The sequence below is a fragment of the Giraffa tippelskirchi genome, chromosome 5 (genome assembly GCF_054371585.1).
Source record: "Giraffa tippelskirchi isolate mGirTip1 chromosome 5, T2T-mGirTip1v1.2.pri, whole genome shotgun sequence".
Lineage (NCBI taxonomy): Eukaryota > Metazoa > Chordata > Mammalia > Artiodactyla > Giraffidae > Giraffa > Giraffa tippelskirchi.
In genome coordinates this window covers 51,500,757-51,515,480 of record NC_137279.1, presented here as the reverse complement: position 1 = coordinate 51,515,480, position 14,724 = coordinate 51,500,757, and the positions used below count along the sequence as shown (strand labels likewise).

General features: G+C 40.3%; 1 protein-coding gene across 1 annotated transcript in view; it reads right to left on the bottom strand.

Moving 5' to 3' along the window:
* TP53BP2 (tumor protein p53 binding protein 2) overlaps window positions 1–14,724 on the bottom strand; it is a 213,890-nt gene that overhangs the window by 131,586 nt on the left and 67,580 nt on the right. The window lies entirely within an intron of this gene.

Below are 14,724 nucleotides of genomic sequence, written 5' to 3'. Positions count from 1 at the left end.
AACTGAACTGATGTCTTCTTTGGGCAAAAATAAAAGCCTAGTCATTTACTCTGCCCATTTTTTAAATGGATTGTTTGGGGTTTGGGGTTTTTTTTCTTTTTTTTTTTTTTGCTATTGAGTTGTATGAATTCTTTATATGCTATATTTTCTATTGAGTTCTATGAACTCTTTATATACTTTGAATATTAACCACTTATCAGATGTATGAACAACATACTAGTTCAAAATAGGGAAAGGAGTACATCAAGGCTCTATATTGTCATCCTGTTTATTTAACTTATATGCAGAGTACATCATGTGACATGCCAGGCTGGATGAAACAAAACCTGGAATTAAGATTGTCAGGAGAAATATCAATAACCGCATATATGCAGATGACATCACCCTTTTAGCAGAAAGCGAAGAGGAACTAAAGAGCCTCTTGATGAAAGTGAAAGAGGAGAGTGAAAAAGCTGGCTTAAAACTCAACATTCAAAAACAAAGCTCAGGGCATCCAGTCCCATAAATTCATGCATTTAAACGGCGAAACAATGGAAACAGTGACAGACTTTATTTTCTTGGGCTCCAAAATCACGACAGACAATGACTGCAGCCATGAAATTAAAAGACGCTTGCTCCTTGGAAGAAAAGCTATGACAAACCTAGGCAGTGTATTAAAAGCAAAGACATTACTTTACCAACAAAGGTCCATCTAGTCAAAGCTATGGCTTTTCCAGTAGTCATGCATGGAGTTGGACCATAAGAAAGCTGTTGCTGTTGTTGTTGTTGTTCTTCAGTCGCTCAGTCATGTCCAAATCTTTGAGACCGCATGGACTGCAGCACACCAGGCTTCCCTGTCCTTCACCATCTCCTGGAGCTTGCTCAAACTCATGTCCATCGAGTCGGTGATGCCATCCAACCATCTCACCCTTTGTTGTCCCCTTCTCCTCCTGCCTTCAATCTTTCCCAGCATCGGGGTCTTTTCAAATGGGTTGGCTCTTCATATCAGGTGGCCAAAGTATTAGAGTTTCAGCTTCAACATCAGTCCTTCCAATGAATATCCAGCACTGATTTCCTTTAGGATGGACTGGTTGACTCTCCTTGCAGTCCAAGGGACTCTCAAGAGTCTTCTCCAACACCACAGCGCAAAAGTATCAATTCTTCGGCACTCAGCTTTCTTTATAGTCCAACTCTCACATCCATACATAACCACTGGAAAAACAAAGTCTTGGCTAAATGGACCTTGTTGGCAAAGCAATGTCTCTGCTTTTTAATATGCTGTCGAGGTTGGTCATAATTTTTCTTGCAAGGAGTAAGCGTCTTTTAATTTCCTGGCTGCAGTCACCATCTGCAGTGGTTTTGTAACCCCAAAAAATAAAGTCAGCCCCTGTTTCCACTGTTTCCCCATCTATTTCCCATGAAGTGATGGGACTGGATGCCATGATCTTAGTTTTCTGAATGTTGAGCTTTAAGACTACTTTTTCACTCTCCTCTTTCACTTTCATCAAGAGGCTCTTTAGTTCTTTGCTTTCTGCCACAATGGTGATGTCATCTGCATATCTGAGGTTATTGATATTTCTCCCGGCAATCTTGATCCCATCTTGGGCTTCATCCAGCCCAGCGTTTCTCATGATGTACTCTGCATACAAGTTAAATAAGCAGAGTGACAATATACAGCCTTGATGTACTCCTTTCCCTATTTGGAACCAGTCTGTAGTTCCATGTTCAGTTCTAACTGTTGCTTCCTGACCTGTATACAGGTTTTTCAAGAGGCAGGTCAAGTGATATGGTATTCCCATCTCTTTCAGAATTTTCCACAGTTTATTGTGATCCATACAGTCAAAGGCTTTGGCCTAGTCAATAGAGCAGAAATAGATGTTTTTCTGGAACTCTCTTGCTTTTTCAATGATCCAGCAAATATTGGCAATTTGATCTCTGGTTCCTCTGCCTTTTCTAAATCCAGCTTAAATATCTGGAAGTTCACGGTTCACATATTGTTGAAGCCTGGCTTGGAGAATTTTGAGCATTACTTTACTAGTGTGTGAGATGAGTGTAATCGTGCGGTAGTTTGAGCATTCTTTGGCATCGCCTTTCTTTGGGATTGGAATGAAAACTGACCTTTTCCAGTCCTGTGGCCACTGCTGAGTTTTCCAAATTTGCTGGCATAATGAGTGCAGCACTTTCACAGCATCATCTTTTAGGATTTGAAATAGCTCAACTGGAATTCCATCACGTCCACTAGCTTTGTTTGCAGGATGCTTCCTAAGGCCCACTTGACTTCGCATTCCAGGATGTCTGGCTCTAGGTGAGTGATCACACCATCGTGATTATCTGGTTTGTGAAGATCTTTTTGATACAGTTCTGTGTATTCTTGCCACATCCTGTTAATATCTTCTGCTTCTGGTGCTGCAGTCCATGGGGTTGCAAAGAGTCAGACACGACTTAGCTACTGAACAGCAAGAACAGATGTATGATTTGCAAAGATTTTCTCCCATTCGATAGGTTGCCTTTTCATTTTTTAGATGCTTTCCTTTGCTGTGGGGCTTCCCTGATAGTTCAGTTGTTAAAGAATCTGCCTGCAATGCACAAGACCCCAGTTTGATTCCTGGGTCGGGAAGATTCACTGAAGAAGGCATAGGCTCCAGTATTCTTGGGCTTCCCTTGTGGCTCAGCTGGTGAAGAATCTGCCTGCAATGCAGGAGACCTGGGTTGGGAAGATCCCCTGGAGAAGGGAAAGGCTACCCACTACAGTATTCTGGCCTGGAGAATTCCGGACGCAACTGAGCAACTTTCACTTTCACTTTCACTTTCCTTTGCTGGGCAGAAACTTTGCAGTTTGATGTAGTCCCACTTTTTCCCCCCCTGCTTTTGTTGTGCTTGCTTTTGGTGTCAAATCTAAAAAATCATTGCCAAGACTGATATCACAAGAGCTTAATTCTCTGTTTTCTTCTAGATATTTTATGATGTCAGGTCAAATTTATTTCTTAATTAGTATAAACACACGCTTGCTTTTTTGTTTCAGGGTGTTTCCTCCCTTTTTACTTACATCACCTACTTCCCCTAGTTATATTTATAAAACTTTTTTGGTAATTCTCTCTTTCCTGCTTGACCATAGACTAATGAAGGCAGGAAACCTGTGAATCTTGATCAGCAGTGTTTCCCAGGCATATGCACTTAATACAAATGAGTGTGAAATAAATGCTTAAAAGCTAAACACTACAAAAACATTATAAACCAAATATATCATATGTAGTTATAAACTTGCCAATTCTGTTATATCTTTGCCCTGACTTTTTGGTGTTCTGAAATAACTTTTAATTTTTATGTTTTAAAATCATTTCTAAGAAGTTATACCATTTTGGAGAGAAAACCAGTTTTAAAGTACAGTATTTTCATATGAAATTTCAGAAAATATTCTATATCTTGACTGTGGTATTACTTATATACATTTGACATAACTCATCAAAATGTGTGCACTTTGGGACTCCTCTGGTGGTCCAGTGGCTAAGACTCCTCACTCCCAATGCAGAGGCCCAGATTTGATCCCTGGTTAGGAAACTAAATTCTACATGCTGCAACAAAGGACCTGGAGGAGCCAAATAAATAAAAATAAATATTTTTTAAAATGTGTGCACTTATCAAGCTGCCTGACTTCAGACTATACTACAAAGCTACAGTCATTAAGACAGTATGGTACTGACACAAACACAGAAATATAGATCAATGGAACAAAATAGAAAGCCCAGAGATAAATCCACACACCTATGGACACCTTATCTTTGACAAAGGAGGCAAGAATATACAATGGAGAAAAGACAATCTCTTTAACAAGTGGTGCTGGGAAAACTGGTTAACTACCTGGAAAAGAATGAAACTAGAACACTTTCTAACACCATACACAAAAGTAAACTCAAAATGGATTAAAGATCTAAGTGTGAGACCAGAAACTATAAAACCCTTAGAGGAAAACATAGGCAGAACACTCTCTGACATAAATCAGAGCAAGAGCCTCTATGACCCACCTCCCAGAGTAATGGAAATAAAAGCAAAAATAAACAAAAGGGACCTAATTAAACTTAAAAGCTTTTACACAACAAAGGAAACTATAAGCAAGGTGAAAAGGCAGCCTTCAGAAAGGAAGAAAATAATAACAAATGAAACAACTGACAAGAATTAATCTCCAAAATATATAAGCAGCTCATACAGCTCAATACCAGAAAAATAAACAACCGAATCAAAAAATGGGCCAAAGAACTAAACGGACATTTCTCCAAAGAAGACATACAGATGGCTAGCAAATACATGAAAAGATGCTCAACATCACTCATTATTAGAGAAATGCAAATCAAAACCACAATGAGGTACCATCTCATACCAGTCAGAATGGCTGCCATCAAAAAGTCTACAAACAATAAATGCTGAAGAAAGTATGGGGAAAAGGAAACCCTCTTACACTGTTGGTGGGAATGCAAACTAGTAGAGCCACTATGGAGAACAGTGTGGAGATTCCTTAAAAAACTGGAAATAGAACTGCCATACAACCCAGCAATACCACTGCTGGGCATACACACCAAGGAAACCAGAACTGAGAGAGACATTGCAGCACTGTTTATAATAGCTAGGATATGGAAGCAACTTAGATGTCCATCAGCAGACAAATGGATAACGAAGTTGAGGTACATATACACAATGGAATATTACTCAGCTATAAAAAAAATGCATTTGAGTCAGTTCTAATGAGGTGGATGAAACTGGAGTCTATCATACAGAGTGAAGTAAGTCAGAAAGAGAAACACCAATGCAGTATATTAATGCATATATATGGAATTTAGAAAGACAGTAATGACAATCTTATATGCAAGACAGCAAAAGAGACAAAGATGTAAAGAACAGACTTTTGGACTATATGGGAGAAGGCAAGGGTGGGACGATATGAGAGAATAGCACTGAAACACGTATATTACCATATGTGAAATAGATGACCAGTGCAAGTTCAATGCATGAAGAAGGGCACTCAAAGTTGGTGCTCTGGGACAATCTGGAGGGATGAAGTGAGGAGGGAGGTGGGAGGGGGGGTTCATGATGGGGAGACACATGTACACCCATGACTGATTCATGTCGATGTATGGCAAAAACCATCACAATATTGTAAAGTAATTAGCGTCCAATTAAAATAAATAAATACAATTTTTTTAAAAACCTAGATAAAATATAAATTGCTTGAATCTAGGTAAAAGGATGTTATATCACAAAAACTTTGGCTTGTTTCAAGATTTGTTTAACATTTGGAAATAAAACTATGTTATCATATTTAAATTTAAAAAAATGTATGCACTTTACCACATGCAAATCATACCTCTATAAAGCTGATTTTAAAAGAAAACTTAGTAGGTTCAAAACAGAACTCTTAATTCTTTTCACCCTAACCTTCCTCCCAGTGTTCCCATCTCAGGAAATGTCTTCATTCTTTCATTTGTTTGGATCTTGCTGTCATCTTTGACTTCTCTCTGTATTTTATCCATATTTTCTTTGTTCTCATCTACACTGGAAGGATATCCAAAGTCTGATCTCTTCTAGCTACCTTCCCTTCTTCCACCCTGGTCCAAGCCCCCACCATCTCTTGCCTGATGTGAGAACCTCCTAACTGGTCTCCATGCTTCCATCCCCTGCCCCCACTCCACTTCTGCCAGATCTTATGACTATTCTCTTCCCTAAAAAGACTACAGTAGCTTCTTGGAGCTTCCCTGTAGCCAGAATGATCCATTTACAATATAGCAGCTCATATGACCTTCTAGCTCAAAACTCCCCAGTAGTTTCTTTAAAAAAAAAAAATTATCTATTTAACAAGGATGACATTAAAATAGCTCCTGATTTTTCCATCCACATCACTAAACCCTCTCCCATTCAATCTCCACACAGCAGCCAGTGACCTTTTCAAATCAGAACATGTTACTTCCCACTGAAAAGACTACAGTAGCTTCCTGGAACCCTTAGAATAAAATCCAGTCTCATTCCCATGGTCCAGAAGAGTCTATGTGATCTTTCCTCAACTTGTCACTGTCCTTCTCAGTATCACCCGCCCACCTGGATTTCTGTCAGAAGCACCGAGTTCCTCTGGCCCCAGGTCATTTGCATTTGCAGTTCTCTCGCCTGACATTCTCTTGCTTGCATCCTTGCTTGGCTAGCACAGTCCTGTCTTTCAGGTCATGACTCAACCTCACTTCCCCATTACCGCCAGCTGAACTGTTCTATCCCAATTACAGTTCACATCCATCTTGTCACACTCTATGTCATTGCCATCTAAGGTTACCTTGTCTCCTTATTTGTACAATCATTTACTGTCTATCTTACTCCACAGTGAGCTCCATAAGGACCCCTTCTGTCTTGCTCCCCATGGCCTTGTGATTAGAACAGTAACTAGTATAGGAAGTACACACTAAACAGTTATTATACAAATAGACGAAAATTTACTTTTAATTAGAAAGAGGTGGAAACATAAGTTCACAAGCATTTTAAACATGAAACTAGTTAACCAGTTTCAACCAATGAGGAGCTATTTTATATTCCCATATGTGACCTTTTGACCTTAAAATACCCACACTTAAATTCAATAATATCTTTAAGAAACTATCCTAAAGTTTTTGTAAAAAAATAAAAGCTATATCCACTAAATGTTTCTATATCACCTATAATGTAAATAAAAAGTTAGAAACAACTGCAATGGCCAATACTTGGTAAATGAGTAGATAAATTATAGACATTTCACATTATAACTACCAACCTTCTATAGCATCAAGGAAAAAAATGTTTCTGATATATTTTGCTAAAAAACAGCCGAATAAAACTTTCTGTACTTTGTTTTTTGTTTACAAGTATGTAAAATGTGAGTGCAGTACACAAGGAATTGAAGAGGTGAAACTACTGTATTTGAATAACAGAAATAGAGATAGTTTATGTTTCCAAACTTTTCTTTAAGGTTGCATCAATAAATTTTATGAGAAAATTTTTATACAAAAATAAAATCATGTGTACCCTCAGATCTTCTGGGACTGTTCAGTAATAGATACTAGAAGACAGGGCTTCCAAACTTGCTGATGTCCAAGAATTTCTCAGCATTCTTGTTAAGGAAGACACCCGGGACCCATCCCAGGTCCTCTGACTCCAAATCGCCAGAGGAGGTACCCAGGAACCCTTATTTTTAACAAGCACGATGATCTGATAACCACTAATTTAGGGCAGCAAATGACATCATTGTGACCTGAAAGATTAAATGTCATTTTCAGCCCTCCAATTGGTTTGCTCCTATCCTTAAGTATATGTTTCTCATTCCTCTGAATTTCCTCTTATTAAAGAACCTCAGTGAACCATCTTAATTAGCCTCCTAACCTACTTTTTGAGAGCTCACAAAGCAGCAATGTTCTCAAGCAATACATGGTAACAGAAAAGAAACGTGGAGGTTGACTTGGAGTCCTCAGTGAATTACAGGTAGAAAGCAGACCACCATATTGTTTATGAGGTCTGACAACAGAGAAAAGGAAGTTTTGTTTTTGTTTTTGTTTTTTTTTAAGGTATTAAGTGATTGTGATGGTAGTTTAAGAAGAGGGTAATAACGCAAGGAGGAAAGAGAGAGGAACACAAAATAGAACTTCCTTTGTACCCTGTTTCTCATTTCCTCCCCACCCCTGGCCCAGGGTAAGGGTAAGAGGCCCAGGTGGTGCAGATCCTATCCAAGGGCCCAGCTCCAGTTTCACTAGGCTAAATGCTGGGAAGATGTTCCCAAGGGGGAGGGGGGTTGTTCATATACTCATCCCCAACATGTGACAACGTGGAAGCATGTCTCAAGAGCTTGGCAAGTGAACTATGGACGTATAACAGGGGAGTCAGGAGAAAGAACAAAGGACAGGGACTTTCCTGGTGGCACAGTGGATAAGAAACCACCTGCCAATGCAGGGGACATGGGTTTGATCCCTAGTCCTGGAAGATTCCACATGCCTCAGGGCAACTAAAGCTGCGTGCTGCGACTACTGAAGCCCTCATGCCCTAGAGCCCGTGCTTTGCAACAAGAGAAGCCACCACAATGGAAAGTCCACAAACTGCAACTAGAGAATACTCCCCACTTGCTGCAATTACAAAAAGCCCAAGTGCAGCAACAAAGACCCAGCACAGCCAAAAAAAAGAAAGAAGAAAACAAAGGCCAAAATAGGTCAAATGGCTCAGGGGCCAGGTCCTTGAATGTAGCAGACTCTTTTTCTTAGACAATAGCCCAATTCTGATGGTGAAGGAAGCAAAGTTCCTAAATGCTCTTTGCTGGACTGAACTTCTGGCCTTCTCCTACTGTTCACAGTGCTGGTCCCACCTGTGAGATTAGGTCCCTGCCAGCCATGGTTTCACATTTAACTCTGCAAGTTCTCACTTAGTGTCAGAGTCCAGCTTAGAACATTAGCTCAGTTATAGAGATTCTGATATGAGCTTTCCTCTCACCACCCTCCTCCCTCACCTCCTGCTCTCTGAGATGACATCCCAGAACTTACAACTACTTCTTAATTCTGCCAAATATTGCCCAAACTCACCAGACAAAATATCCTCTGATAAGAGTGTTATGGCCCAGTTTGCCGAGCCCCTTGAGATAGTGGATTCCTGACCACTCATCCTTGGGGGCAGTTTCTTCTAAGCCCTTTATCCTTCATCCCAGCCCCTGACACTATACTTGGGTCAACCTAAGAGATGACCAATACACAAAGGACATCTGAATGATGCTCAAGGACTTTAGTTACCTGCATGCACTTGACATTTTGTAACTGCTAAGTCACTTCAGTCGTGTCCGACTCTGTGCAACCCCACAGACGGCAGCCCACCAGGCTCCCCTGTCCCTGGGATTCTCCAGGCAAGAACACTGGAGTGGGTTGCCATTTCCTTCTCCAATGCAGGAAAGTGAAAAGTGAAAGTGAAGTTGCTCAGTCATATCCGACTCTTAGTGACCCCATGGACTGCAGCCTACCAGGCTCCTCCCTCCATGGGATTTTCCAGGCGAGAGTACTGGAGTGGGGTGCCATTGCCGAACAGGGCAACGATAAAGAAACTTTCAAAGAGGTAATAATGTCTTAATTCCTTCAGAGACAACAAAGCTCAGAATTTGAGCAGGAGGGCAGGAATCCAGTTCTTTAAAACCCCTTATCAGGGTGTAGAGAAAGGGGAACCCTCCTACATTGTTAGTGGGAATGTAAGTTGGTGCAGCCAACTGGAAAACAGTATGACAGCTTCTCAAAAAATTTAAAAAAGAGTTGCCATATGATCCTGCAATCTCACTCCCAGACATATATCAGGAGAAAACCATACTTAGAAAAGACACATGCATTCCAGTGTTCATAGCAGCACTATTTACAATAGCCAAGACATGGAAATAACCTAAATGTCCATTGACAGATGAATGAATAAAGAAGATAGGACCCAGGACACGTAGGGGATATGTGTATACCTATGGCTGATTCATGCTGACAGAACACAGCGAAATTCTGTAGAGCAATTATCCTTCAATTAAAAAATAAATTAAAAAAAGAAGATAGTCCACATATATACAGTGAAATACTACACAGAAATTTTAAAAGAATGAAATAATGCCATTTGCAGCAACATGGATGGACCTAGAGATTGTCATACTAAGTGAAGTAAGTCAGAGAGAGAAAGAAAAATATCTTATGATTTCACTTACTTGTGGAATCTAAAATATGACACAAATTAACCTATCTACAAGACAGAAACAGACTCACAGATGTAGAGAATAGATTTGAGGTGGCCAAGGAGGCGGCGAGGGGAGGGATGGATTGGGAGTTTGGACTTAGCAGACGCAAACTATTGTATATAGGACGGATAAACAAGGTCCTACTACACAGCACAGGATATTCAATAGCCTATGATAAACCATAATGGAAAAGAATATGAAAAGGAATGTATGTATATATGCATATGTATAACTGAATCATTTTGCTGTAGAGCAGAAACTAACACAACATCATAAATCAACTCTACTTTTATCATTTTTGTTTAAAAAGTCCCTCTGGCCACTCTCACCTTCTGATATGGCCAATACTCTGTCTGTGGAGTGTGTTTCCCTCTAAATAAATCCACTTCTTGAAAAAAAAAAAAAAAGCCCTTCTCACTGGCCTTCTGCTGTCTGAGATGTATTTGAATCAAGCAGATGGGATCTGAACCACAACTGTTAGTTCAGACCCCACCAGACTCAGAAATATGTCAGGCACCCCTAGTCTGCAGCTCTTGCCATCTCATTTTGTTTGGTAAGTTCTTGACTGTTGACTACCATTCTGTGCCTCCAATTCTGCCATCCACCCTCTCAGCTCTCGGCATCTTCTTTTCTGACAGGCGGTACATCGGCTTTGCTCCTTAACTCCGCCCTCATTTCCTAATCTGGCTCTTCTGCGCAACTGTCCACCATACCTATGCCCTCACATGTGTCCCCTCCGGTGGGTATGGGACAATGACCAGAGGGCAATCAAGACATTTGAAATGCTGTATGTGGTGTTTCCATCCAAAGGTTGCCAGCTTTTTTTTTTTAAGCGTCAGAATCATTTTAGCTTGTTGCTTAGGGTTTGGGACTCCAAACCATGGTGACATTTCAATGAAGCCTAGGAAAATATGAAGCAGTTATTAGTGAGTCATGGACCATCATTTCTTTTGAAGTCTCTGTAGGCAGGAGTCTCTATTTAGCTTGAATCAGAACCATTTTCGATCCTGAAGTTTTGTAGATGAGGATCTGACCGGGGGAATAATTTCCTTCAAACGTCTGACTGCTGTGGCTCACGTGGGTGACAATGCCTCTACCATTGCCCAACCCCCACAGACCTTCAAGAGCTGACTCCCCCATTTCATTTCAATGACTAATAAATGTAAACATCTCTCTACTGTGCATCATGGTCATCTAATCTTGTTCACTGGATATTTGCTCACATCTACTCTGCTAATGCACGATTCTAGCTATTCAAGGCATAAATGAGTCAATATGTTTGAAAAGAATCACAAATCCAAATTTATGGGGGAAAAAAATCAAAAGTATTTATTTATCAAAAAAGTAGGATGACCTATTCTGCTCAAACGAAAATCGCATTTTTGGGCCAGTGACTGAAAGCAAGGAAAAAGAAAAATTCTAGAATAGTTAACTGATGAGAAAATCTGAGTTCTAACAATACTATGAACTTGAGTACACAATTAAGCAATCTAAAAACATCAGCTTCCTCATAGACTGTGCCATGGGAGAAGGAATGGGGAAACACATAAACACAGAAGAGCCAACCCTATACCATGTCTAAGGAAGAGCTGTGGAGTTTATTTACAGTGAAGATTTTCAGAGTCTCTGATTTGGTAGATTTTGGATAAGGCCTAAGAAACATCATTTTTAACAAATCCTCCAGATTCTTCAGATGCAAGTTTCTGGCCCCACTTCTGAGACATGCTGATCGGTAGCAACAAGAGATGGGGGCAGATCGTGCCTAGCTGTCCCAACACTTAATTGGAACATTGAGATTCAAATATCCAGCTGTCCTGCTATCAACTCACCATCTCTCACCATCCTTCATTAAAACTTCATCTGAATGTGAGATAAAGGGACTATAGGAAGTGAAAGAGGGTGACATTTAAACTTCCTTTGCTTTATGGCAAATCCACTTATGTGAAGAGGTGAACTATGAAGTCAAGAAGATGGAGTCCCATGATAAGACTTGTTTTCTTATTAGGGGAACAAGATAGCTAACTCCCTCTGCTCTCCACCTTCTGAGGATACAACAGGATGACCACCCGGGGGCTTCCCTGGTGGTCCAATGGCTAAGACTCCATATTCCCAAGGCAGGGGGCCCAAGTTTGACCCCTGATCAGGGAATTAGATCCCACATGCCACAATTAAGAGTTCACATGCTGCAAGCCAAACAAATAAAAATAAGACCAGCACAGCCAAATAAATACTTTTGTTTAAAAAGGTACTAGCTGAGACTACCTAGGGAGTGAATATAAGAATAAAGAGATGGTCAAGGGCTGAGCCCTAGGGCATCCCAATGTTAAGATATCAGGGAAATGAAGAGAGAACAAAAGAAGAGACTAGTTGGGTAGAAGAAAAATCAGGATGACATACAAGCTGAAAGCCAGATGCAGAAAGTATTTTAAAAAGGGTAGAACGACTAACTGTCACAAATGTCCCTGACAAGTCAAATAAGATGAGAACTAACAATTGGCCATTAGATTTAGCAATGAGCAGCTCCCGGAGATCTTATTAAAGAGCAATATTGAAGATGTGGCCAGGGTAAAAGTCTGATTGCAGGGGATTCAAGACAGAATAAGAGAAGAGAAATTAGAGGTAGCAAATGTGGCCAAATCTTTAGGGAAGTTTTACTGTGAAAGGAAGGGGAGAGATGGAGTAGTAACTGGAAGGTCAAATTACCTCAAGTTAATGGGAGGTCAAGAGTTTTTGTTTGTTTGTTTGTTTTTAAGTTGGGAAAATTAATGGCATGTATGTATGGTGAGGAAAAACACCAAGTAAAGAGGTAAATACCAAGTAAATTTTTCTATTCTATTAAAAGAAAAATTTAATAGAAAGAAAAATTGCTGGAGTGATTCTTTGAGTAGAGGAGGGAAGGCAGGATCTACTATGCAAGCAGAAAGGTTAGCCCTCGCTGGGAACTAGAAAATTCATCCAGGAACTGCCCTGGTTGTCCAGTGGTCAAGACTCCCTGCTTTCAATGCAGGGGGCACGGGTTTGATCCCTGGTCAGGCAACTAAGATTTCACATGCCATGGAGCATGGCTAAATAATAAAAAATAAAAAGACAGAAAATTCATCCAAAGTAACAAAAGAAAGTCAGAGTACATGATTAGGTACAGGTCAGTGGGTATGTGTGAAACGAGAGTTTGTAGAAGTCCTCCTCTGATTGCGTCCTCTTTGTCAATGAAGCAATTAGAAGTCAGATCAATAACTGAATGTAGATGGGGAGGTGGAGAAGTAATGAAAGTTAGAGAAGAGAGGAGATGGTATGAAATAATCATTAGAAAAACAGTAGAGGAAGTGAACTTGGAAAACGTACAGTGATTGCAGAGCAGCAGGAAGGTCCATTTGAGAGTCATGATCATGAATTTAAAGTAAGAACACTCAGCATGGTTAGTTTTTTGCGGTTTTTGTTTTTGTTTTTGGCAGTCACATTCAGTTCTCTGATACAGGCAGGAGTAAGTAGAGAACTGGATCTAACCACACTTTAACCATATTATAAACTGTCACCCTGCTTATTTAACTTATATGCAGAGTACATCATGAGAAACGCTGGGCTGGATGAAGCACAAGCTGGAATCAAGATTGCTGGGAGAAATATCAATAACCTCAGATATGCAGATGACACCACCCTTATGGCAGAAAGTGAAGAAGAACTAAAGAGCCTCTTGATGAAAGTGAAAGAGGAGAGTGAAAAAGTTGGCTTAAAGCTCAACATTCAGAAAACTAAGATCATGGCATCTGGTCCCATCACTTCATGGCAAATAGATGGGCAAATAGTGGAAACAGTGGCAGACTTTATTTTTGGGGGCTCCAAAATCACTGCAGATGGTGACTGCAGCCAAGAAATTAAAAGATGCTTAGTCCTTGGAAGGAAAGTTATGACCAACCTAGATAGCATATTAAAAAGCAGAGACATTACTTTGCTAACAAAGGTCCGTCTAGTCAAGGCTTTGGTTTTTCCAGTAGTCATGTATGGATGTTAGAGTTGGACTATAAAGAAAGCTGACTGCCGAAGAATTGATACTTCTGCGTTGTGGTGTTGGAGAAGACTCTTGAGAGTCCCTTGGACTGCAAGGAGATCCAACCAGTCCATCCTAAAGGAAATCAGTGCTGGATATTCATTGGAAGGACTGATGCTGAAGCTGAAACTCTAATACTTTGGCCACCTGATATGAAGAGCCAACTCATTTGAAAAGACCCTGATGCTGGGAAAAGATTGAAGGCAGGAGGAGAAGGGGACAATAGAGGATGAGATGGTTGGATGGCATCACTGACTCAGTGGACATGAGTTTGGGTAAATTCCGGGAGTTGGTGATAGACAGGGAGGCCTGGCGTGCTGCAGTCCATGGGGTCACAAAGAGTTGGACACGACTGAGCGACTGAACTAAACTGAAACCATAGTTTATACAGAAGTATGATAAAGCACTGGAAGAGAGCACGGCAATCTACTTTAGTAGTCTTGCCTGGAGAATACTATGGACAGAGGAGTCTGGCATGTTTACAGTCTATAAGGTTTTAAAGAGTCAGACATGACTGAAGTGACTGAGCATGCACAAGCACACATAATAAAGCAAGAAACGGCGAGAGAGTAGAGGATTTCTACAAGGGAGTAAAGATCATGACTATCAGTGGAATTTTAGCAGAGTTAGGCACGAAGAGATGTTATGAGAAGGATGAGGAATAGGAAAAAACTAGTGTGATCAATGGAGGTAGGCCCCAGTGGGTTCAGAGGATTCTTAACACTAAGGTATTACACGCAGTGAGAGGCAAAGACAGGAAGAGATGGCCAGAGATTGGGATGTTTGAAACAGGTAGAAAAAATTGCAGTCACTGATAATGACATAGTCTACTACATGACTGTGAGAGTAAGTAACTGTGATAGAATGGCAGATAAGATCACTGGGAGAAGAAGAGAGATTAGAGAGAATGTATTGATCATGTTTTTTATTTTCTGTATCTTACGATGCTTTGACATCTTGG